The sequence below is a fragment of the Cucurbita pepo genome, unplaced genomic scaffold (genome assembly GCF_057944985.1).
Source record: "Cucurbita pepo subsp. pepo isolate OVF unplaced genomic scaffold, ASM5794498v1 scafford_4, whole genome shotgun sequence".
Taxonomy (NCBI): Eukaryota; Viridiplantae; Streptophyta; class Magnoliopsida; order Cucurbitales; family Cucurbitaceae; genus Cucurbita; species Cucurbita pepo.
In genome coordinates this window covers 379,269-383,976 of record NW_028257909.1, presented here as the reverse complement: position 1 = coordinate 383,976, position 4,708 = coordinate 379,269, and the positions used below count along the sequence as shown (strand labels likewise).

Below are 4,708 nucleotides of genomic sequence, written 5' to 3'. Positions count from 1 at the left end.
ATATATAGTCAACTATAATAAAATACTAACTATCCTTAACTGTAATACCCGAAGAAAGAGAAATAGAAATAGAAAAAAAAAAAAGAAAGGGAAAAGTCGAGAGGGGCAAATAGGTAAATTTGCCCCTCCAACCACCTAAGGGGTCCAAACGAAACCCCATCCATAATCCTGCAAAAGAGAGATAGTGAGAGAAAGGGGTAGAGAGAACCTAGAGAGAGGAGAAAGGATGAACCGCCGGAAGACTCACCGAAAACTACCGTCGGAGTCTATTCCGGTGAAGATCATGATGCAAGGAGGTGAAGATCATGCAGAGAGACTTTCTTGGAAGGGAAAAGAGAATGTGGGTGGCCGGAGTCCTATTTTTCATCAAGAAGTCGGAAAACCCGCAAGGTAAGGATCTTGAACTTTTCCCAAATCTATGGTTTTCCTTTGCGAATCAAGATCTGAAATCTTGATATATTCATCTAGGAACAACTCTACGCATGATCTGTGAAGAAGTTTGGCCAGACCTCAACCCGAAGGCGGAGATCCGAGAGTTGTCCGAGAATGGTGAGCGAAATTCTGACCTTCTTAACTCGTCTGGTAGTTAATCGAAAATTACGAAAAAAACATGAGGACGTAGCCAGTAACACGATCTAAAACTTTGTCGAAGGAATCATGTCGATCCGATCTACGGATCGAAAGATATGAAAATCGGAAAAGAAGGTTGTGTTTCAATTTTCAGAGGGCGGAGAAGAAAGAAGAAGAAGAAAAAAAAAAAAAAAAAAAGAAAGGAGTCGGCCGGCGAGCAGCGGACGGCGGCGACAGGCGCCGGACAAGCGTCGACCATCGGCGGAGCAACGCAGATCCAGCGAGGCATCGACACGTGTCGCCTGTAAGCCGGGCCGAACCGCGACGCGAGCCGAGCCGACCGGACCGGCCGACCCGCGACTACGCGGAGGCGGGTGCGCGTGCAGCCTACGACTGGCGCCTTCCCGCGCGTGAGCGCGCGTGGAATGGCCAATTTTGCCCGGTTGCTTTCTGTTTGCCAGATTTTTGTCCCGGTTCCAGTTCTAATACTGTTCTTACGTGAATAGGGACCTAATTTAAAGAAATCAGTACTTTTGGACACCTCACGGGCAAAGAAACGCTAGCAAAAAGAGCACGCGTCAACCAGGTAAGTCACCACCCAGTATTTAGGAAGAAATACTTGTAGGGTTCGCTTGGATTGTATGTATGCATGTTAGTAATTTTGCCTTAAATTAGCTCTCCATGAATGAAATTAATCAGATGGATTGTTATGATGTGTTGGGTGAATTATCTGAGTGTTGCTTGTATGCCTTAAGCTTCCATTGTACGTATGCATGCGCTTAATTTAGGTTGGAATTGTGTATTCCGTGTTCCGGGTGCTCGATGGATGAATTCGCCCCATTGAGCGCGAACTTCGTGTTTTGGGTGCTGGATGGAGGCCATCGCCTCGTTGAGCCGGCCTGCCTAGTTTGCATGAATATTAGGATGTTAGAAGACGGTTGCATGCACACCCGTTATTTTCTAGTACCCATTTCTATGATAAGCTTAGAGAATTACTATTAGGAGCGATATGTCGCTCCAGCCAGACTTAATTTTCCCCTAGGAACTTAGCAGTTAACCATGGCAAGAAAGTACCTAGGAGTGTTTATAGATTGCTAGCGTGAGAACGGTATCTATAGCTTCATGGGAGGACCAAGGGTCTCTGATCAGTCCTTACTGCTCTTAGCCATTTCGCATGGGGAATGTGTCCCCACGTCGTACAGCCCATTAGCTGCATGGGAACGAGTTGGGTCGCGCCCCCCCATAGGAGGACTATATGGGCGTAGGGGTATTCAGCACCCCCTAGGCTAGATACCATGTAGTCCTAGATAGCCATGTAGAGGTAGCGCCTCATAGAGAGATACCGATCATATCAGCTTGGCATAAGGAACCTCTAGGTGACTAATGAAAGGACGATGAACCGGTGAAACCCAAGGGGCAAGCCCCAAGAGACTAAGGTTAGAACCCGATGTCCTAGAACTGAGTTTCTGTTAAATTAAGATGCGAAGAGAGCCTACAAGTAGGTGGCTTACTGAGTATAATTTTTATACTCATCCCGTTCTCCTTTATTTTTCTCAGGTGTTCGCTGGCTGCTGGTCGAGGTAGAGGAGCGTTTGAGAGCTGTACAGTCACAGAGGGGGTCGTTCCGGAGCGTCAGTCCCTTTTCGGTCTTTTGGAGTTTTTTGTATTTCATTTTATATTTGCAATTTCTTTTGTAATAATTAACAAACAAAATTTCTCTCTTTTGTTTTAATTCAAAGTATTTTTATCCTTTTACTTTGCATTTCTTTTCTTTTATTTTCCTTTTGTTTGTTTTCGATTTCGTCTTTTTAGTCACGATTCGGTTTTTCGAAGCCTCGAAAATCGGGTCGTGCCATTAACACTACTAACATACAGGTTCCCCTACCACAGTCCCTCTTTACCTTATATAACATATGTCACATATTCATGCTTCGTAAATACATGACCGACTTAATGCACATTCCAGACCATAAACCTTTCCAGATAGACAAGGACCAAAGTTATTCCGAGATTAAAACGCTTTCGAGGACGATTTTTTTTAGAGGTATATGATGTAACAACCATAAAAAAAAAAAAAAATAATAATAATAATAATAATAATAATAAAATAAAAAATAAGAAAAAAATTATAAGGGGGTTTTTTACTTTCCATTAACCTCTCACAACTTCTCCCTAAAATACTTCCCCTAAAATACTTCTCCTACCAAGTATCAGTAATTCCTTCCTTAACAAACAAACAGAAAACCAAAATGTTTAGTTCTCTTAGAAGGAGAGACTTTGTTGAGGAAGTCATTATTCATATTTTAATCTTCTTTTTATTTTATTGAAAGGTATTAATTTGGTTATAATTATTTAGATCTTTGTTGGAAATTAAATACCATGATGCATTATGACGATGACTTTTCTAAGATACAACACTAATTGATGTTAATGATGATGAACGTATGAAGGCCAATGCATGCATGTTACCTATGGTGATGTATGAATAATGTATAGGGTTGTGTCATAAGAATGATTTAAAGATGAAAATCATAGGGACCTCATGTATATTGTGTGTTCACCGACGCGTACACTATGTTGACGATGATAACGATCATGCCTTGCATGATACTCGGGGGGGTGTGCTAACCTCTAGACGTCCGACTACGGACAATAGCCCAACTCTGATGGTTCCAGGGGGTGCAAGCTACCTTTGGACTAACACTCGCACGTGTGGATCATGTGTAGGGAAGTACTACACATCCAATTCGTTTGGATTGGAGGCCACCTCCATGATGATTTTAACAATAGGTCCCCAATCATAGTAGCATGTGTTTGCATTCCTTGACCCCAATAGTGGGGTCACTTACGAAGTATTTCTTAAAATACCCCAAGTCGTGTGCTACTTCTATTTCAGGTAAATGCAAGACACCCTTATACGGTTGACCAATAAAAATATAATACATGTGCCATTTAAAAAAAAAAAAAAAAAAAAAAAAAAAAAAAAAAAAAAAAAAAAATCTTATGTTGGGTAGGATACAATTATATACCCATTAATTTATTTTATTTTTATTTAATTTTATAATTATTTTTAATTCTCGAGAAACATAAATTTATTTTATTTTTTTAATTTCATAATAATTTTATTTTATTTTATTTCATAATTTTATTTTATGAGTCTTTTTTATTCTGGAGAAACATAAATTTATTTTATTTTTATTTAATTTCATAATTATATTTTATTCTCCCCAAACTCTTTAGGCCCAAAAACTTTTAGAATGATAAAAAAATTTGACATTTTGTTCCAAAAAATTGTTGCTACCGAGTTCCGAAAAATCGGACTAGGAATCTTTAGTGTTTTAAACTAAAGTGATAACAACTACACCACAACAACTAAATGTTGATAATGAAAAAATAGTTAATAATTATACATTTAATGTTCTAAAAAATATCCTTAGAACCTCCAAATGTTTCATCAATATTCATTAAAAAAAAAAAAAAAAAAAAACTTTTATTGTTAGTTAGATAGACGTGTAATAGGTAGTTTAAAAAATACAATTGAACTAGAAGTTCAGTTAATACTTTTAATATTTTTTTTTAAAACAAAAAACTTCAAAATACTCTTAATTTTTTTTTCAAAAATTGAAAATAAATATTCTTTGATCACTTTCCTCTACAATTTTGTCCCCAACTCTCCATGTACAAACATTTCTCAACATGAATTTACACTCAAATAGATCGTTTATTTTCAATATTATTCTTTTCCAACTCAATACTTTTACAGAAATAAGATATTTAAATGTTAAAGTTTAGTACATTCATTGTCTATTAAAAATTTTGGGATTTAAAGAAAAAAAAAGAGAAAAATTTTAAAGAGCAAGAAGGAAATTAAGAGGAAATTAAGAAGAAATTAAGAGGGTATTAAAAAAGTAGGAGAAAAAAATATAAGAAATGAGAGAACATTTTCAAAAGAGAGATAATGGATGGAATATAGATAAATGATTTTTTTATGGTGTAGTCATGATAAGAAGTTTTTTCTTTTTTTTCTGTAAAAGAATACATTTGAAGGATCTCAAAGTGGTTGCCTAGAGTCTATAGTTGTGACTCTGTAGTTGTGCTGGTTTCACATTTGTATTTCTTTGGAATTTTTTTTTGATTG

General features: G+C 37.1%; 1 long non-coding RNA gene across 1 annotated transcript; it reads left to right on the top strand.

Moving 5' to 3' along the window:
- The first annotated feature begins 1,062 nt into the window (after positions 1–1,062).
- LOC147786250 (uncharacterized) lies at positions 1,063–2,302 on the top strand. The gene is made up of 2 exons (XR_015414760.1): positions 1,063–1,156; positions 2,128–2,302. It is a non-coding gene; the product is annotated as an uncharacterized LOC147786250 (long non-coding RNA).
- The last annotated feature ends 2,406 nt before the right edge of the window (positions 2,303–4,708 follow it).